Below are 22,818 nucleotides of genomic sequence, written 5' to 3' on the forward strand. Positions count from 1 at the left end.
AGCGCCCTTGGGGGATTTGATACTCCCATTGGGGCAGCCACCAATATCATACACCTGAAAACAGGATTGAATCACAAAATAGTGCAATTCCATGCATTGCAACAAATAGCCCCATAAAAATAATGAAATCCATTAAAGCCCTGATCAAACCATTTAAAAAGGGAGGTGAATGCTGCATTGAGGATCACTTAGAAGCGGTGCATGACATTTTTAAAGCACTCCTGATACCTAAGGAACAGTACAGACAATATTTTCATTTAACTTTAGATGCCCCGACGGCCAGCATCATAAGGGGATTAAATGAACAGCAGAATATGACATGGTTGGAGTTTGAAAAAGAAATTAGGCGTCATTTTTCTCCTTTTCAGTCATTGCAGGAGGCAAAGAAAGTCGCTTACACAATTACTGCTGGACTAATACATCCCCTCGCCAATTTTTACAAGACTTAAAAAGAGCATTTTCTCGCTTTGATGTATCTTTTGACTCAAATTCCAATGAGTTTAAAACTGCATACTTCTATGGGCTACAGAAAGACATCATATCCCAATTGGTCCGTGAATTTGACCGTGACAAGTCCCTTGAATGGATTGTACATCAAAGCACAAAACTATATGAGGTACTCTATTGTCAGGGTAGAGAAAGTGATAAAATGAAAGATACTAGACCTAAATCTAAAGAACCCTCAGCCACAGTAATGGAAATCAGGTCAGCCAAAATGTCCCTTGAGTCTGCTCAAAGCCAAGGTAAAAATAATGTGACACCTGAACAAAGGGGTAATCAACAAAGATCGCCATTTCCTGGACCAATGTTCCAATCACATGATCCTAGTAATAGAGAGAGCTACATCAGCCCTAGGTATTTAGGGGACAGACCCCGGGTAGGATATCGGCCTGATATGGCAGGTATGAACAATAACCAGAGACAAAATCAAGATCAAAGAAATGATGGTCCCTACCAGTCATTGGGGACACAGAGCAGATTTGATCCCAACACCATGATATATGGTAATCAGGATAGGCCCCGATATGTGGATCGATTTACTGATAATGGAAATCAACCTAGGGGCCAGTACCCACAATCTGAGAGACAGGACATGAGGCAAAACGTGAACTACAATCCACGCCAGTACAATGACTCCCCACCAGGGGATTATAATCAAAGGATGGGTGCAACCCGCCCCCCTCCACAAATGAATCAAGAGTTCAGAAACCATCCCAACCGACATCATTCACCTGAGAGGTATCAGAATAGATCCAATCAGGGGGAAAACAACCAATATCGACCTAGACCACAGAAAGAGGATCCTAGAGAGATGGAAAGGTTCCAGTGCCTTGAGGCCCAAGTGAAAATGTTAGCTGAGCAAATAGGAAAGCTCTGTACAGCGCAAAAACAACCTTCCAAAGAGGGGGCTGATGGCCATAGCAATGACCGGGGGGCTTCCGAAAAGTGACTAAGTACTCATGATAACTGCAGTGCCAAAATGACAGATTGCTCTGATATAATTTTGCATAACGACTCTGAGATGCCTAATGGATTAAATGTGAAAGTGCCAGTAAATGAACTTGTGACAGAAAGTGCAAATAATTCTAAAAAAGAGGTACGGTTTAACCTAGAGCTAAATAAAACAGTAAAGATTTGTACAAATGAAAAAGAAACATTAGGAATTCCAAAAGAAAAAAGGGACAGACTTAAGAAAAATGACTCATGCATGGGGAATACCAGTGAACAGGGAGTAAGTGGGGATGCTATAGCTCCTTCCCTGGGCAAGCAAAACAATGACCAAACACAGACAGAAAAAGGAAATACTCACAAGGAGGGTACAAGTCAATCACCTGAAGAATTCATTGAGCCACATATTTTTGAAGAGGCTGAAAGGGCTGGTATCACACTAAATGATCACAAATGCACAGAATTAAAAAATGACAAATTGATGAATGATGTTGTTACACATGTTCAGTTGGAAGGTTGTAATGTGGTCTCTGATGTTACCCAGATGGATGGGCGAACAGTGGCCACACTCCAAAAAACCTCTGATCATGGAGAAATGAATAAAGTCTCTCGCACAGAAATGGGTAAAAAGGAGGAAAAAATGTCTTTCCATTTACCAATGTGTTTAGCCAAAAGTGAAAAAGACCTGAGAAAGGCCATGCCGGATGCAGCGGAAAGAGGAACAATAGTTTATGTGGACGATGTCCTGATAAAAAATAAAAGCCTGAAAAGCCATTTTGATGAAATAAGACATGTACTTGGCCAATTGCAGAAAGCAGGCGCCAAAGTATCTTTGCAAAAAGCACAATGGTGCAAGAAAAAAGTGAACTTTCTAGGGCACGAAGTGACTGAACATGGGCTAAATCCACAAAAGAAGAAAATAGAGGCCATACAAAGATTAAAAGATCCTAAAAATGTGAAAGGAGTAAAAAGTTTATTAGGGATGACAGGCTATAACAGAAAGTTCATTGAAAATTATGCAGAAATCACTCAACCGTTGACTAAACTGCTTAAACTGAATACTCCCTGGAAATGGGAAAAAGAGCAGTCTGATGCAGTGGCTAAATTAAAGGGATGTCTTGTAAAGGCACCATGTTTAGCATACCCCATAAAGGACAGGGATTTCTTTATAGAAATAGGTTTTTCTGAACATTGTATGTCAGCAGTGTTATCACAAAAACACGATTTGAATCACAAAACCATTGCATATGCAAGTAAGGCATTTTCCCAAGTTGAAATGAAATTTAATGAATGTGAAAAGGCCCTATTAACCACTGTGTGGGCGCTACAACATTTCCGCCCCATTGTTCAGGGAGAAAAGGTGATTATTGAAACAAATCACCAACCTTTGCAATTTTTAGAGAGTAAAAGAATTAGATCAGGTAATCTAGCGCAATCCAGAATCACTTCATGGACGCTGGCATTACAAGGTTTTCCCGTAGAAGTGAGATATGGACAAAATAAAAAGAACCCAATTGCTCAAGGGTTAGCTGACTTACATGACTGTGCAGCTGAACAAATACCAAATGAAATGGAAGTAGAAACTAGTTTGCAGGAATTTGAACAATCACCACACAAAGCTTTTGATGAAAAAACATGCAAGGATTTGCCAACTGTATATGTGGATGGTTGTGCTTTTCACATTGAAAATGACAGTAATAAACAATTAGTGGCAGGAATAGGAAATGTCTGGTTGAAATGTGAAGGTGTCCCCAGTATAGGGATGAGGATTGGAGATAGGAGCAGTCAGGTGGCGGAATTGGCAGCCATTTATAAAGCAATTGCTACTGCAGTTGATAAAAAGTTCAGTGAAATTGTCCTGGTGACTGATTCTGACTATGCACGGAATAGCTTTGTGGAATATTTGCCTGGTTGGAAAGCAAGAGGCATGGTTACATACAACAAAAAGCCACTTAAGCATGGAAAAATGATACAAGCCATAGACAAATTGGTGTCAGAGAATAAGTTAACAATATACTGGAGAAAAATTCGTGGGCATTTAAAAACACCAGGAGAGGATAAGGAGGGAAATGATAAGGCAGACCACCTGGCTAAGATTGGGGCTTTGATGGGAGAATTGCTACCTATTGATTATTTAATGGGTGAAATACAAATTGATGCAGTCACACGTTCTAAAGCACCAAAGGAGGTAGATCAACCGGTGGTGCAGTGGAGTCATGACACGCCAGACCAAGATTTGATTGAGGCACAAAAGAATGATCAAATTTTGGGAATCTATTATAATCATTTGATAGATCCCGAACAAAATTCTTTGACAGAAAATGATTGTATGGGAAAAGAGGAGTTGAGGGTGTTATTAAAGAACAAAACACGAATTAGATTACAGGATGGACTCATGATTAGAGAGTCCATAACAGGACAAATACAGTGGGTAGTACCCCTTTCATTCAGAGGACTAATGCTACACCATGCACATGATGCCATAACTGCAGGCCATAGAGGTTCACAAAAAACATTAGAAATACTAAAAGATTATGCTTACTGGCCACATATGTCCCAAGATGTGGAATTATATACTAGAGGATGTCTAGTATGTGCCCAATTTAAACCTGCTTCACCAATGCATAGAGCACCATTGATGAAAAGAGGCCTAACTCTCCCATGGTCAGATTTGCAAATAGACTATGTAGGTCCTTTAAAAAGGTCGAGCAGGGGACACCGTTATATTTTGAGTGTGGTATGTTTGATGTCGAAGTGGATTGAATGCATTCCTGCACCAGATTGTAGTGCGCAAACAGCAGCCACATTGCTGGTGAACCATGTGTTCTCAAGGTTTGGGTTGCCACAAAGAATTGAGTCAGACAGAGGAAGTCATTTCACAAGTACTCTAATGAGTAAGGTATGGCAAATACTAGGTGTGAAAAGGAAACTACATATCGCATATCGGGCGGCGTCTTCAGGTACAGTTGAAAGAAGCAATAGGTCTGTTGTGGATATTTTAAAGAAATTTGTGGCAGAAGCAGGTTCCAGCTGGGATTTACATTTACCGTTGGTTTTGATGGCAATCAGATCAACTCCTGCCAAGGCAACAGGTGTTAGCCCCCATGAGGTCTTGACAGGTAGGAAAATGGTGTTACCACAACACCTACTATACAGAACACATGAGCAGACACTTGTGAGTGCATCCACAGTTCATGAATATATTGATGAACTGAGGAGGCATTTGCAACATGCATTTGCTTTTGTGCAGAGAAATCTGGAAAGAGCTGCTGACAGTGCAAAGTCTTATTATGACAAAAAGACATCAGTAAAGGAATACAGTGTAGGGGATCAGGTGTACAAGTTTCATTTTGGAAAAAGTAAACAGAAAAATTCTAAATTTCTAGCAGCCTGGCAGGGGCCATTTCGAATTATAGATAAGGTCTCTCCTGTAGTTTATAAAATTTTGAAAAATGAAGGTGAAACGGCAATAGAGCAGTTTGTCCATGTAAATCAAATCAAACCATGCCATCCCAGACATGAGATCAGGCAGCTTGAGCATGTAGAAACAGATAAAGTCCCTTGAACACAAAAAGAGAAATTAAATGGGTACAATCAGGAGGCAGTGACAAAGAAGTTAAAAAGTTGATTGTTATGATGGCATATAAACACTGTAATATATGTAAAAATATATAATATAAAATAAATAAATAAATAAAAATATATAATGGAAGCTCATGGTTGGTGTGCAGAGAGAAAATGTATTAAATATTGAATGCTGTTTTATATGTGCTTGTTTTCTTTTAACTTGTGTTTAATTTCAGAAAAAAAAAAATATATATATTTTTACCAAGCATGTCTTATTTTTGGCAAAAGGGTGAAGTTAGTATTGTGCTATGTACTTAATTTGTTTATTTTCTATTTGATTTAGAAAATTAACATTATTTGGTCGGAGGTTCCGGGATCAGAGGCCACGGGAGACGATGGAGTCCTGGAGTCCCCTGGATGAAGACCAAAAGATGCCTGCCTCCAGGTGGAGGTGAAGACAAGATAACCAGAATGCTAAAAAAAGATGACGCCTATGGATCTAAGATTGCCAAGATGAAAGTGTACTCGAATGAACCAAATAACATCGCTGGTCGGGACATATCAGAGGCAGACAAGAGTCCTGACATATGGAGTTCCACGTATTTATTATTTTAATTATTTATTTTAATTTGTTATATTAATTATTTGTTTTGGTTAGTTGTTTTATTTCATTGTTTTTAATTGACTTGTAAAATCTAAACTTAGAGTAATGCCACTTCCACTGAGAAGGCAAATGTAGAACATTTTGTAAACTAATGAACTCAGATGAATACTGTGTTGATTGCAACTTTTTCATTGATGCACATGAATATTCATTTTGTTGGATTGCTATATTGTGAAAAGAAGAAAAAGAACAAATTGTTTTTAGGAATTGGCTTGGATCGTAGCCAAATTCTAAAAACAAAAGGAGGGTATGTAAGGATATTTGGCGTGTTACAGCACAGAGTACAGCACTACTGCACAGGTAGCAATTTTTTTTTTTGATGCAGCACCACATGGGTGTGGTGCATTGCTATATGTGTTGCCAGGATAACATGGACATATAAGTAAAGTCAGGCTATTCAGTCAAAAACGATTTTTACATATAAGATGCAAATCTATTTTCACGTGCACATTCAAAAATGCACAATACTTTTCACCTGAAATGCCTATGGTGCAAGAGACACATTTGAAAATTAATAACTAACATTATTAATAAACAACCTGACTAATAAAAATTCATTTAACATAACCCACTAATAAAAATGTGTCTCCACTGCAGAATTAGGCCTATTCTGAAAGTGAAATTTTAAACGCACATTCATTTTTTTTTTTTTTTTCGTTTTCTCTGCTGCTCTGTCCACATAACTACAGGAAGCAAAAGGGCTCGAAAGAACAGGAAATCAGTTGGTTACAAAGTATTACTATAAAAATGAGCCATTGTGTAGAGAGGGAGGAGATGGCATGATTGATTCTGATTGGAGCAGCGTCATAGCAAGTATCATGCTAGAGGCAGTGATTAGGGTTTTGCTGGGGAGTTTGAAGAGAGAGGGAGGACAGTCGAGATTTGGCAGAGCTGGGAGAAGGACCTGTTTCCTGGCGAAGCATTCCTATCTGCAAAAGCTGAGAATTCCAGATAATAACCCCGGTTTGAGAACGAAAGGCGCTCGTTTTCACTGGGGTTAATCTTCAAGGGAGCCACATTCAGAAAGAGAACAGCTGAAGAAAACTCGTGCTGAACAGATAAGGTAATTACATAAGTGTGGCGGCTGAGTGTGTACGAGAATATTCAGTCAGTGTAGGAAAGGAGATTCCTGTGATTTAATCACATGTTAATGTTGCAAATCGAGTTCTTTTCTCCGCCACTCTATTTTCAGTGTATCACAGACAATGCTGTTACTGTGCTATTTTATTTATTTCTGTAAAGAGTGAGATCGTGTTTAAATGCAACTTTTATAATACAGAAAAATATTTGAAAGCAGACGGGTGGTGTGTTTTATATTTACCAATACAGTGCTGATGATGTGGGGAGATTTTTAAACAGTGCAATTGTCATTTTAAGACAGATGTGTGCATGATCATATTCAGTATGGACAGTTGTGAGTGACTGTTTGTAGCGTAGCTCGTTGGAGGTACATGAGCCAACGGGAAGAGGGACTCTCTGGACATAGTTCCCTACCGTATATAAGGTAGTGGAAATTACCACAAAATTACCACATATAGCTCTCTGTCGTAAATAAGTCAGTGAGATCGCCCATGGTGGCACACTAACACTAACACTGAAAATGTGGTATTCCTGAAATGTAGGCCTGAGGTCTCTCTAGTGATTACACGAAAAATCTAAGCAAAGATAAGGGATTCTGGACATTGGGGCCACAAATAAAACAAGGGAATTATGCTCACCAAAATACCACCAACCACGCATACCAACCAGGCATACCAAATATGCATGTCTGGGTGCTGAAATAATGCAGGTCCACTGTATTATTGTTGTACATGGCCCAATCTGAATACAAGGAGTGATTGTTGCTAAGTTATTTTTCGGCGGTAAGAAAATACCGTCAGGCCCCAAATCTCCACAAAATACCCTACAGGACCAAAACTATAGGTGACGACCACTCACTATTGGAGGGTTCTATCACCCCCAATTCCAAAATTTCTTGGATCTCTTTATTAATTGATTCCAATTTCGACTCGGGTATCCTATAAGGTCTGACCCTGACTACCTCTCCAGGCCGGGTCTCAATGCGATGGTATGCCAGTTCTGTTTTTCCCGGTAAACTGGAAAAAATCTCTGAATATTTCCGGTTAAGATCCCAGAGTTCCATCTGTTGTTGCTCGGACAATTTCTCATTTATATTTAACGCCTCCGTTGCCAACTTTTCTTTTAGCCTTGGGAATTGTTCCATGGGTATTTCCTTAGTGTTAATCATTGCTATAGCTGTCACGGGATCGGACCATTTTTTTAACAGATTAACATGATATGTTTGTGTCGGGAATCTTCGATCGTTTTGCCTCACTCTATATGTTAAAGGTCCCAGGACTTCGTCGATTACATATGGCCCCCTCCAAGTAGCCAACATCTTATTTTCGGAGGTGGGAAGCAATACCAACACTTTTTCTCCTTTGTTGAAGGTTCTTAATTGAGAGTTTCGATTGTAATAATACTCTTGCTTGATTTGGTTTTTCAGCAAGTTCTCCACCCTTTCTTTAAGCTGACAAGCATACTCAGTTAAAGAAATCTCTTGGCCTGGGTTTTCCTCCCATCCTTCCTTTAAAACATCGAGCAATGTCCTCACTGGTCTCCCAAACAACAGTTCAAATGGAGAAAATCCTGTGGAGGATTGGGGGGTGTTGCGTAGTGTGAGCTGTATCCAGGGTAAAATCCGGTCCCAACTTCTTTCCCCTGGTTCCATTGATTTATGTAACATCTGTTTAATCGTCTGATTATATCTCTCCACGAGACCATCTGTCTGTGGGTGATATACAGCCGTTTTTAAATGTTGTATCTTTAAGATTCCACACACTTGTTCCATGACAGCGGACATAAAATTAGTCCCACGATCGGTGACGATCTCTTTTGGTATCCCTACTCGACCGATGAAAGGTATCAATACGTCACAAATGTTTTGTGCGCTGGTAGATCTAAGAGGAAAAGCCTCCGGATATCTAGTTGCATAATCCACGACCACTAGGATATATTTATGTCCTCTGGAAGATGGTTCTAAAGGCCCAACAATATCCATCCCGATTCTACTAAAGGGCTCACACACGATTGGCATGGGTTGGAGCGGAGCTTTTTTTACATTTGCTCGATTTTTTTTCTGACACTCGGGGCAAGCCTGGCAGAAACGCGTTACTTGTGCATATATTCCTGGCCAGTAAAAACTCCCTCGGATTTTCTGGACAGTTTTCTGCGTTCCCAAATGTCCTTCGCCCACCTGTACATGTGCAACTTCCATGACGGTTTGATAGTATTTGCTAGGTACTAATAATTGTTTGGTAACAGCGTCATTTGCATCTTTACTGTATCGATAGTACAGACCCTTCTCTTTAATAAAGAAAGGTCCTTTTCCTGATATTTCGTCACGAACACTTGCCCTAGCATTTGCCAATAATGTATCCAGTTCCTGGGCCATGCGGAAACTATCCCCACCTTCATCGATTTTCCAATCGACCACCATCGGACAAACATTTCTTGCCCCCCAGTCTTTCTTCATCCTCCGTATAGTGGCTCTAGTTTTCTTTTCTTTTGTAAGGGTTGGTGTAATTTCCTGGTGAGCAAAAGGCACATCTTGTAACCAACTTTCCTCGACTTTCTTCAGTATCTTGGTAAAGTTCGGTACATCGGACCCAATCAGAAGTGGCTCTGGCAATATCGGCATTACAGCGGCCCTGACCTCCATCTGTTCTCTCGCCACCTTTACATTTATTTCTTTGGTAGGATAAGACCTCACATCCCCATGAACACAGCGAATAGGAATCTTCTTTTCTAAGAGCTGCACATCACCTACTAGTTCAGTACTTACGGCTGTTTGTAAGCTGCCAGTATCTATCATAGCTCTTGTTGGTTTCCCATCGACCTCCGCTTCACATGTATAGGAATAGTGGGATCTTGTCCCGATGGCTGAGTCAGATGCTTCTCCTTCCTTGATTACTTCCATATTTCCCACGTCCATAGGTTCTGTTTTGACTCTCTTTGGGCCCATTCTCGCCAAGTGCCCCCATTCCCCACACTCAAAGCACTGTATTCCTTTTGGAACCCCACTTGGTGCTCGTATTCTGGCGGGACTTTCACTACCTGGTCATACTCTGGTGGGTTCCCACTCAGTTTTCCTGAGCATTGAGTTGGGCCATCTCGATGGGCCTGAGTTTTTGGAGGAGGAATTATTTAACGTAATGTTTGGCTTATTGGCGGACACATAATTCATGGAGCGTCCCTGTCCAGCTTTCTGATAAGCCGAGGCAATGTTAACTGCCTCCACAAGGCTGGGTCGATGATGTTGACGGACCCAGCGTTGCATAGGGATGGGTAGGGCTTCAATGAACTGTTCCATGACAATTTTTTCACTCATTTCCGGTACTGTGGTATTCGGGGTCTGCAACCACTTATCTCCCAATTCTTTCACCTGATAAAACAGCTGTCGGGGTGTCTCTTCTGGTTGCAACTTGATCTTACGAAACTTAAGCTTATAGGCCTCCTCATCATGTCCCAAGCGTTCTAGGACCACTTTCTTCATTTCCATATAGGTCGTCTCTCCCATGAGGTTAGCTGCCTGGTAGGCACTTTGCATATCGCCTGTCATGAGCGGCGCAATGTAGTGGCACCAGCTTTCATTAGGCCATTGCGCATTCCTCGCTACTCGTTCAAAATTAACAAAACAATTAGCTGGGTCCTCTCTGACGGAGTATTTTTGAAGCACTGATGCGGGGACTTGAGCATGTCTGCGTAGGGCCGTTGCCTCCAATAATTGGGCCTGTTGGACTTGAATCGCTTGCTGAAACGCTTGTCTATCAGCTTGTGCTTGTTGATTTTGTAGCTGTAAGGCTTGTTGGAGTAGTTGCTGCCCCTCACTCAGTGTCTTAATGAGTTCTTCCATGGTGTTCCCTTAATCCCACCTCTGACACCAAATTGTAGCGGAATTGCACTTTGAGATTAAATAAAAGACTGAGACAGAAAGTATTTTTTTTGTTTGGGGATAAAAGTAGTACCCAATTCTTTATTAACGGCTTCTTTTCTATTTTATATTCTCAGATAAAGGATACGTCTTCCAGCTGCGCCACTGGGAATGTCGATTCTGGAAGTTCACTCTGGAAGTTTCAAGGTAAGTTATTACTTTCTTTAATATTCATACAGTTCCGCTCCTTTCTGTGTTTCTACACTTCTCCTCTATAGTCCACTTGTGAATTTCTTTAATCCTTCTCTTTCCACTTTTCTTGCTCTCCAAGTAAGTCTTTGCCTCTTTAAGTGTTTTGCTTTGTTTATTCAGTTCGACTCACTCTGTTTGTCTTTCTCCCTTCACACCAGCATCTTCATGTGCTTCTGTTCACTTCCTTTAAGTGGGATCTGATTCCCAGCAACTTTAGTAGGGTTACAGTTCAAACAGTCTGCATTATGGGCTGAAATCTCTTCTTTTGCGTAACATGTCCTCCTCCCCTAACCACTCACTGTTCTTGAACTACCACCTTTTATATATATAATTCTCGTGACCTCCTCACCACCCAAAGTTCTGTAATTGTTATTTTTAGGCAAGTTGCGTCTCACTCTGCTCTTTGGCCCCTCCCCTTCGTTTGACTCTTCGCTCGTATCTTCAGTGATACGGAGAAACACACAAGCCGTGACACTCTGGCGTCCTCCACAGTCATATATGTTTACCTCGGGTGTTGGACCCTTTACTTCTTGAGCGAGCTGTTCGCTTTGGCCTCCAGGCGAGCATTTACACAGTGGGATCAGTCACGTTCTTCACGCGTTCACTTCATACGCTTACATCCATCACAGTATTTTAACGGGGATTCCTCTGCGGCACCATTCGGCTGCTACTCACAGGTTTTCCCAGGGGTACGTTATTCTGTGTTCGTTCCGCTTCGCAGTCTTCCTGCAATTCACGGTCGTCAACCGCGTCTGCAAGTCGTCAAGCGGGAGCGATGCCGCTCTCCCTTATCTCCGCCCACATCAAAGGAGGATCGGCTCTCCGAGCTAGCGACAACGTTTGCTTCAACTTTAGTTAAACAAATAACAACTTGGCTATGCGTAACTTCGCAACTTCCTTAACACAAGAGCTTCGTCTCTTCAGGCTTCTCAATATGCCCAGATGTAACCATCGTCCTCGTTCTCTCCCACACACGTCTCCTGGCAACGACAGGAAAAACACAGCAAAGTCAACAAACGAATTCTTGCCAGTGATTGGTAGTTATAGCTGTCAATTATCCCCTTCCAGCTGATGGCTATTCTTAACCCTTTGTTGCCATGCGTATTCTGGTATTGTTAGAGCCAGTTTCTGATTGTGCATCCCTTCTGTTTCCGACAATGAATTCATTACACAGCCCTACAACAAAGCATATCTTCTATAATTGATGAGGAAAGAGTGAATGTTCAATGTTAACTGAAGACTGATTTAAAGCCAGTGTATTATTCAGTGGACCAGGATAATCTACATGGAACTAAGTTCCATATAGTACAAAGTGCTGGTTTTAAAGTAAAAGGGAGTAGCACTGATCAGAATTTTTTGTGGGTGAATCAGACTGGCATTGAGCAATATCCAAAGACATCATGTCACAAGGAAGATCACTGAATTTCAAACTCTTAAAACAGATTTCTACTTTTTTCCTCAATGAGGATGCGTTTTTCTTTGGTACTGCGTCCCTGTGTTCGTAAAAAGCCCTCCTCTTACTACCTGTAGTTAATTTTTATTTTTGCAGATGATTTGTTATTTAGCCTGTATTTTTTACTTGTATTGTATATTGCCATTTATATTGTCAAACCCTGCTCATTGGTAATGTTTGTTACCCAAGCCTTGTAGTTTTTGTGAACTGGTCCCTCTACTTCCTGTTTCTTTTATTATGTCCTCCTTTGTTTTTGTTGGTTTGCAGGCTTTGCTTGTTTTTTTTCGAATTCTAAGATGGTGGTCTAGTCCTCAATGCAGCAGTCCCTGCCTTCAGCGGTCTGATCTGCCCTTTATGTGGCCATATAATGAGCATCCCCTGTACACAAGGAAATTATGCAATTGGGTTTTTTATTACAAAATGTTGAGTCTGGTTTTAATTTCTAATTTTCATTTTCATCTTTTCGTTTCTTTTTATTTGGAATTTCCTCATCAATGTTTACTCTCGTTTTGTTCCTTGTACTTGGAGATTGCCTGGACTCCACTTTCTTCCTATTTTATTGGTTTTGATTTCTCACCATTTTATTTAACTTGTATTTCTTTCCTTGTATTTGGGATTGCCTGGTCCTGATTTTGCCCTATTTTCTTTCCTTGTACTTGGAGTTTGCCTGGACTCCTCCCTGCCAACCAGTTTTATGACTTTGCAGTATGTTGCTCTACTCCATTCTCTTGGGCTGCAGCCCTAATCATTACAAGATGGAAGGTTACTGAGCAGAGACCCAATCCTCCTTTTGTGCCCTTCTGCGATACATCCTCAGTGGCACTGTGCATGTGTTTTGTCAGTGAACGTCCCACTGCACAAGGAAATGATGCAGCTGGCTGCTTTATTCTTGAGCACCATGCTTATTTTCGTTTTAGTTCCTACATGTTATTTGGCTCTCTGTTTACTGTTTGATCTTCATTTGATTTTTAATATTAATTTCTCATTTTTAGTTTGTATTTATTTCCTTGTATTTGGGAGTGCCTGGGCCCACTTTTACACAAATGTTTATTTTCCTTGTACTTGGAGGGTGCCTGGACTCCACCCCTCCCTGTCACATTTTTATTGTGAGAAGAAACCGCATTAGCTGGTTGCTTTATTTTAAAACACCTACATATTCTTCACTTGATTTGAATGTTTTTTACCATTGGCTATTTTTTTTTTTGGTTTGTTACTTCAACTTCTATTTCCCTGTAATTGGGTTTGCCTGGTCACATGTGTTCCTTGTACTCAGATTGAGAAATGGTCTCACTCTACTTTGTATTTTCTTTTAAGTTCATTCAAGTTCACTACCTGTTTTTCTCTTAATAATCCTCTTCTGCACTGCTTCTGTGGCTAAACAGGGTTGCAGTTTCTACTATTCTTTGTGAATTGCTGCTGTTGGAGTTGCTATTGAAGATATTCTGCATAATGCCAGCGTCTGTTGTCCTTCACAAAATACAAATATCAGGCTTTACAACTAGTGAAATCTCCATTATTTTCTAGTTGCAAAAGTAAGGACATTCCTTTATTCATTAAATGCTTCAACAAGTACCAAGACTTTGTCAGTGATATAAAGGGCTCCCAGTTTTCTTATTTTTCTGATTTCTATATATGCCGATGGAAATCGCTCTGTTCCTTTCAGCATTTATTTGTTAAAAAATAATAGAAGCAGAAATTCCTATTTCTTGAGTATCACTTTAGTTTGTCATTTATGCCTTACAAGCCAATGTCTGTGCAAAGTAACACAGTGGAGAGGCTAAACAAGTGATACATTTATCTTTCAAATACTTTAAAGGGCTAAAGAGATGTTTATTACATCATCATGAGGAGCAGTTGTATATTTTTAATGTAAAAATGGATCTTGGCTTGATGTGCAAGAATCCATTTCTATGAGCTTCCCATTTCAGACATCGAAGTGCTACTTTTAATTTGAATAAATGCAGAAAATCAAAAGTTGCAAAAAGAATTTTACACAGAAAATGTAAATGTGGATAAATATCAAATGACTAACAAATATGGATGAATACAGATGGAATACCATGAAACCGGGATCTGCTGTTATAAATCTCCCTTTTAAGAAGAATACCAGGTAGAATTCCAAGACTTTTGGTCAAGGGTAGCCAGGTCGTAATCCAGGGAGACATAAATCCTAGGATAGATGATCCAACAAAACAGCCTCAATTTCTTTTGACAATTTTCCGTTTATCATTAAAAAAGTACATTTAGAGTTAAGATGGAACCAGCAAACCTTCTAGACGGTTAGTGGGCAAATGCTGAGACTAGCAGGCTAGCAAGCAATGGTGAAAGAGGCTAGGATTGTTTTGTCGCTACATATATATTTAAAAAATGTCTATTAAGTGCATTTCTATAGATATTACTACATATTGCTAGCCTTTGATGTCAGATCAATTAAAGCCCTTTTCTGTTCACAACATCCTTCTAGGGCCACAGGTTGCATGTGCTGTGCAAAAGGGCAGTGTGCTGGGAGCAATAGAACTCAGCTTTGTTAATAGCTCAAGCAATGCCTGGTTACCATAAACTTGAGGCCATTCACCGGATGCACAATCTCTGAAATATCTTACAGGCACAATTACAGCGGAGTGCACTAGTATTCCCATAGGGGTACTCGACTTCCCTGACCCTACATAAGATTTGGGACCTTCTTAGATCCTTGGTATTGTATATTCTTTCATCAGATTTGGGATTGTATGATTCCAATTAATTGTCATTTAGACCCTTCAGCACACATTCAAGGTCCATCCTGCTGTCCCCTTTCAGTGCAAGAAGGCAACTGCTTAAAAGCAAAGAAGTTTGGGATTGTGTGGTATCTTCAAGTGACTACCAGAAGGTCTGAGAACTTCACACCACCAGTGGAGCCTCAAAAGGGAAAGGACAGTGTGGCAAGGCTGCCAAGAGAGCAGCAAATGGCACAGAGCTTAAGATGAACTTGCGATTTCACTGTTTTTTGTGGCTGTCTGAGCCCTTTTCCTGGGATTTACAGCATGCAGCAGTATTGTAAAGTGCCGTGAAAAAATGCAGTACTATATAAAATGCAAAACAATTAAACAAACTTAACTGTCAGTCCTTCCAATGTACCATATACTAGTACAGGTGACCAGATTGAACATGTATGCTTGTGAGACACAGGCAGGCTTTCCCTGCTCACATTTCCATGTCAAAAACAAGCTTTTCTAAATGAGAACCTTTTATAGCTGATATGTCAAATGGAGATGAGAGGTCCAATATCAGGAACATTGCATTGCAGAATTAGTGCACAATAGACAGCATCCAGCTGCTGCAGTCTTGATGCCTGTTCTACAATCAACACTAACACTAGATTGGCCAGGAGCAAGAAAAGAATGGTCACGCGCGTGTAGGTTCAATTGAAGGGATAACATTTTTTGTACAGTATTTCCCAAGCAAGGAAGAGTTGTACAATCTTCAATCCAATCTTCAATGATGACCTCTTTAAGGCAGGTCTATCTCTGGCTGACAATATTGTAAAAATAATCAAAACGTTAGATTGATATTATTCTAAACCTTTGTTTGAAATTGTTGGCGGTAAAAAGGGGGTTTCTGCCAGGACTTGGGCTAAAATACCTTAATAATGGAACACATTGGACTTTGTCATGTATTGATTGTAGTGGGTGGTCTACCTTCTGCACTGCATTGTACCCAAAATAAAGTAAAAGGCAGAATCACAGGGGTAGCTTGTTCTGTTTATTTTCGTTTTTCGTGGGTAGAAATCTTTTCAGATATATCATTCACTATGGATTTGCTATTGCTACTGCCACAAACCATGTAGAATCACACCTGCACACAGTATTCCGGTACTACTGACATTCATCCACCAATACCTCACATTTCAATCCTGACTCTTTCTCCTCCCACCCAACTAAACTCTACGCCCATCCCTCCCTTTATTAAAGAACCCTGCGCTATGAGTCAGCCCAAAAAAACCCACAAATGAGCTATGCAAGACCACTTTACAATTGCATAGCTAAAACAGTCTCCTTTAATATATGAACCTATCCACCAGCTACTAAATGACGTACATTTATGCAAATAAAGACATCAACCTTTCATTTGCCTTTGGCTATCAAAGTATATCCCACTTACATTAGATTCTTGACATGCATTAATTACTTAGTCTTACAAACCATGAAAAACAAGGTAACAGGTTTACAATTGCATTGCTAAAACAGTCAACTTTAATTTATGAACCTATCCACCACGTACATTTATGCAAATAAAGACATCAACCTTTCATTTGCCTTTGGCTATCGAAATATATCCCACTTATATTAGATTCTTGACATCCATAAATTACTTAGTCTTACAAACCATGAAAAACAAGGTAACAGGTGATTCATATATGTACTACTGGAAATTGAAAAGGCAAGATTCATGGAATAAAGTGGAAACATTATATGAGCTTAGTAAATTCTTCTAAGACAAATCTGTTAGATACCATACTGATTCTATAGAAATAGAACCCAAATGAATACACTAATACATCAAAGATCACAAGATGTTTTACACCACCAGAGTGCAAACAACCTTTCAGAACTGGAGATAATTGAAAATATATGCTAAAAGGATCGAAAAACAGTGCATCAATTATTGCTCTAGATATGTAGATTCACGCTTCAATCGCGTATCCCGTAAAGAAAACTAAAAAAATGAACTGAGTATTGGAAGGCACTCTGCTACTTCAACACTTTTCATCAAGATCATTCCAAGAAAAGCACTGACCAAAAAAATAAGCATTGCAGACCCTAGTAACCTGACAGTAGGCCTTGTTATAAGTTTGTCAGGCTGCCGCCAAACTTGCAAATTATTCCGGCCCCTGTGAATGGGCAATTACTGTGTCATTACGGCCCTGGCGCACCTGGTAATTGTCTATTCGCGGGTGCTGGAATGAAATGCTTCCCATTCCCATTTGAGCCCCATGGGACTCAATGGGAATGGGGAGGTTGGATGCACCTGCACCATTCAAATGGTGCCGGTGCATCCAACATGCTCTGCTCGCGGGGGCTGGTATGCTCACCAGGTCAGACCTGGTGGGTGGGAAGGCATCCGCGAGCAGAACTTGTAGCTTTCCGGTCCGGTAACAACAGTACCGGCAAGCTTACCGGTACCATTGTTACAGGACCGTCAAACTTATGAGGCCTAGTGTGAGGCCTCAGAAAAAGTCAGTCTATCTGCAATGGAAAAAAACATATTAAATAATTTGCCTTATCTTAAAGAACAAAAGTGTATGGGGACCTGAGAGTCGTGTAGCCACATACCAGTTTTCTAGATCCACCCCACCTGCTGCTGACAGCTGAGCGTACCAAGAAAAAAGCAGATCTGCTGGATGACTGTTTTACAAAAACAACAAATAAGCAGGAAATATTTCATTAAATTTACATTGTATAATTTCTCTTAATTTTACAATGTGTATTTCTAATCACCACCAGTACATGTGATATTCATAAAAGGAATGTTACACTTTTATACTGGAAAAAAACATATTTTCAAAATCTAGACTAACCATATCTAAAAAAGCGATTAAAGATTCATGAATCCAGACTTCCTGACCCCATTCTGACAACTGTCAACTGTCCATGCCGGTTATATATATATATATATATATATATATATATATATATTACACAGCCACACTAGTGGCTGTGTAGTTATGGTTAAGTTGCTGTTTCAATAGGAAGAGCCCTTTTTGGGTGGCTTATAACTCCGCTCTCCCTGGACGAATCCTCACCAAACTTTGCAAAAAAAGTATATTGGTGAGGTTTGGTCCAGGGGGGGGGGGGGCAAAGTTATAAGGGGGGTCCCAAAACTTCTTTTTTTCCCATAGACTGAATGGGGAAAAAACTTTGCTCACGCCTACAGCCCAAACCGCTGGACGGATTTTCACAACATTTGGACCAGGAGCAGCGGCTTGGTCCCGAAAGCGTGCTTTCGCAAATTTGGTGAAAATCCGTCCAGTAGTTTTTTATAAAATGAGCAAAAAATAGGTTAAAAAAAATGTGTGATATCTATGTTTGGTCCGCGGACACACTTCCCTGTTCGCTCCGTGGACAGTGTCCTGTCTGGCCAACCGGCTTGCGTCATGTCCGCAGACATGCAACCTGTTAGTTGATTGGACGGTGAAGTGCGTCAGATTTTCGGGAACGCCCGCCATCTTGGATTCGCGGACGTCCACGGACAGCGCAATGAAACTTGGTGGAAAAATACTATTTAGTAGAGTGTGTTGGTGTGTAAAAGTGTTTGGGGAGGGTGGGGGAGTAACAGATGGATTAAATGTTGTATTTATTTAGGTGGTAGACCCCCCTGTTGTGTTCGCTTTGTCCGCGGACAACGCAGATGTTCGAAAATGTTCTAAATAAACGAAATGGGGGTGTTCTGAGGACACTATGCCTGTATGTATTGTTCGCAAACACATGTTCGCAAGCACTTTCAATGTGTTCTTAGAACACATTATGTGTCCTGGAATGTTTGTAAATAAACAAAATGAGGGTGTCCTGAGGACACTATGTCTGTCCGTAAAGGTTGTAGGCAAGTTGAAACTGTTCTTAGAACACTCATGATGCCCGCAGACAATCACGTGTCCTGGAATGTTCGTCAATAAATAAAATGGGGGTGTTCTGAGGACGGTATGCCTGTCCCTTCTGTTCGCAAGCAAGTTCAAATTGTTCTAAGAACACAAGTTCGCAAGCACGTTCAAAGTGTTCTTAGAACACATTATGTGTCCTGGGATGTATAAAATGGGGGTGTCCTGAGGACGGTATGCCTGACTGTTCTGTTCGCAAGCAAGTTCAAATTTTTCTAAGAACACATGGTTGCAAGCACGTTCAAAGTGTTCTTAGAACACATTATGTGTCCTGGGATTTTTGTAAATAAACGAAATGAGGATGTCCTAAGGACGCTATGTCTGTCCGTACTGTTCGTAGGCAAGTTGAAACTGTTCTAAGAACACTCATAATGTCCGCGGACAATCATGTGTCCTGGGATGTTCCTCAATAAATAAAATGGGAGTGTCTTGAGGACGGTATGCATGTCTGTTCTGTTCGCAAGCAAGTTCAAATTGTTCTAAGAACACATGTTCGCAAGCACGTTCAAAGTGTTCTTAGAACACATTATGTGTCCTGGGATGTGCGAAATGGGGGTGTCCTGAGGACGGTATGCCTGTCCGTTCTGTTTGCAAGCAAGTTCAAATTGTTCTAAGAACACACGTTTATAAGCACGTTCAAAGTGTTCTTAGAACACATTATGTGTCCTGGGATGAATAAAATGGGCTAGTCCTGAGGACGGTATGCCTGTCCGTTCTGTTCGCAAGCAAGTTCAAATTGTTCTAAGAACACATGTTCGCAAGCACGTTCAAAGTGTTCTTAGAACACATTATGTGTCCTGGGATGTTCGTAAATAAATGAAATGAGGGTGTCCTGAGGACACTATGTCTGTCCGTACTGTTCGTAGGAAAGTTGAAACTGTTTTAAGAACACTCATGCTGTCCGTGGACAATTCCGTGTCCTGGGATGTTTGTCAATAAATAAAATGGGGGTGTCCTGAGGACGGTAAGCCTGTCCGTTCTGTTCGCAAGCAAGTTCAAATTGTTCTAAGAACACATGTTCGCAAGCACGTTCAAAGTGTTCTTAGAACACATTATGTGTCCTGGGATGTAAAAAATGGGGGTGTCCTGAGGACGGTATGCCTGTCCGTTCTGTTCGCAAGCAAGTTCAAATTGTTCTAAGAACACACGTTCGCAAGCATGTTCAAAGTTTTCTTAGAACACATTATGTGTCCTGGGATGTTCGTAAATAAACGAAATGAGGGTGTCCTGAGTACACTATGTCTGTTCGTACTGTTCGTAGGCAAGTTGAAACTGTTCTAAGAACACTCATGATGTCGGCGGACATTAAAAGTGTCCATATGGCATAGTTAAAATGTTTGACTATATGGGTGTGATATGCTGCGGTGGTTGTGGCCAGGGCATAGAGTCTTGGGAGCATGGCCATATGGCCATGCACCCAAGACTCTATGCCCTGGCCACAACCACCGCAGCATATCACACCCATAGTGGCTTATAACTTTGGGATCCAAGAACACATTTATAAGGAACAAAATTATAAGCCACTATGGGTGTGATATGCTGTGGTGGTTGTGGGCAGGGCCTATAGTCTTGGGTGCATAGACAAGATCAAATTTATAGGCAGCAAATTTCTGTGATAAAAGAAAAGATCATGTTAGTATTGGTATTTTGTAACAACTCATAACATTTAATAATCAACATTTTTTTTTTACCCTCATATTTAGTAGATTACAAACCAGTGTACTGTGCAATTTGCTCAGTTTCTGTGTTTGTTGCTAAAATCATTGGGTCTGTGGGAAAAAAAAAATCCATGTTGGATTGTTATGCTACAGTCTATTTGTTTGTTTTCAGTGTTCACTTGTTTCTGTCTAATGCTCTATATATTGGCTTGTTGCAGATTTTTGGAGCAGTTAGATACCTGTTGACATATTCTAACAGTCTAATTTTTTGTTATAATGAAGTGGTATTGATTTATCTGTTCGGATATTACATGTACATAAAGTCAGAGTTATTATTGTTAAGTTGCGCTACTAAAAACCTATGAAATTCAGTGAAAAAACTTTGTTAAAGGGACGTTATGGTTAAGTTGCGCTACTGAAAACCTATGAAATTCAGTGAAAAAACTTTGTTAAAGGGACGTTATGGTTCCAAGTAAAACCGAAAAACCCCTGAAATCGCCAGGTATGGTAAGCTAAGCAACCATAACTCGCGCCACCACCGTACACTGCTAAGACTAACACCCACGACATCAAAGATGACATCAGAAATGTCATTGATAACATCACTGATGACATCACTGATGACAGAGGTATATGGAAAATAGTCTTTTTGTATTGCCAATCAAGAACATTAAAACAAGCAACAAAGCTTGTAACTGCAAAGCCTGAAAACCACACTATTTCAGCTGTAGCATTGTTCAATAAAGAAATGTGCATCTCAAAAAGGCGCTGCCTTCACCAATAAACATAAGTCTCTGAAAGGTAGGGAATCAGAGCTAAACTAAATTTAAGGTAAGTAGCTAGTCTTTGTTAAAATATCTCTACAAATGCAGTTGGAATGTCAAATATAAGTTCAATAAAGTAACCCTGTTCCAAACATAAATGTGTACTGTCTTTTTTCCCAATCTCATGAGTTACATTGTCATGGTGGTTGGGCTTAACTGTGGTTTCACTTTTGAAGCAGCAGGGCCAAAGAAAAACCTGCAAATGAGGTTAGAAATCTGCCCTGAAGTCAGTGTGGCAAGCAACAGCAGGTGTTATGTCTTTGGATGTCCACAGCAAAGTGCCAGTTACTCCATGGCTCATGCTGACGAACAACAAGGCCACAACCTTATGTGGCAGTTTTTTTTCTCTTTTCTCTTCCACTGGGAGTGAAATTGACAAGTGAAGTGGGCATGCACGGTGCCAGGGAATGTATCCACAGCGCTTCCTTTGGAGGCACACACAGACATGCTCTCACCTTCAACTGGGTTGCATGCACACTTTATGGCCCAGGACTTTAGAGCCAAGGCTGAGAATCTTCTGAGTTTTAAGAGCCACTGAAGAATCTGACAGGAAACCGGATTATAAAATGCCTAATGGGTCCCTGACAGAACTGCTAGAAGCAGCAGTACTTCTACAGCCAATTTCCCCTCAGCTCACCTCCATTAGACTGTCAGGTACTGTCAGGTTGGAGTGACATATTCTTTACATACAGTATCATATACTCATTTACATTGGGTCAGGGAGACACATATTTAGTATAGAAAGGTTTTAGGAAGTTATTATGGGTTATATTTTTAAACAACCAATTTTGCCCTTAACCTTCATTGCAGTCTATGGAAATTGCCCCAAGCCAAGATGGAGGTTCTCAGTCTAAATTCTGATTGGCTGGAGATTGTTTATAGGGAGGACAATGAACATTCTAAACTGCCTTTCATTCGTCCTTGCCCAGCTGAGAGGTCGTGTGCCTTGTAGCTCCTGCTTAACTTTGTCAAGGGTGACAAGTTTCTAGCAGTTGAGCGGAAAATCTGAAAGTATAACAGGAGTCGTGTTTGGAGTTTGGTGGAGACACAGGACAGGAGTCAGAAACTTCCAATTTTCTGAGAAAAGAAGTTTTCAAGTCTCAATCACAAGATAAGTGACTTTCCAGTTTTATTGAACTTTGTAAAAAGGTTATTTTTATTTAAGGGATTGAAATCGCAAATCTGTATCTAAAAAGATTGAAGCGCGTACGTTTGTTTTTATCGCTACGTGTCAATTCAAACTAGCGCATGAGTTTTTTCCCATTACTTTGAGCCCGCACTTGTGTCTTTGCGCGTGAGAGTGAAGTGCGAGCGTGAACTTTGGACTCGCGTTTACTGTTCGTTTACGCGAGGGTTTTTATCTGCGTGATAAAATAAGCGCGTG

The sequence above is a fragment of the Ambystoma mexicanum genome, chromosome 5p (genome assembly GCF_040938575.1).
Source record: "Ambystoma mexicanum isolate Mex_15411 chromosome 5p, UKY_AmexF1_1, whole genome shotgun sequence".
Taxonomy (NCBI): Eukaryota; Metazoa; Chordata; class Amphibia; order Caudata; family Ambystomatidae; genus Ambystoma; species Ambystoma mexicanum.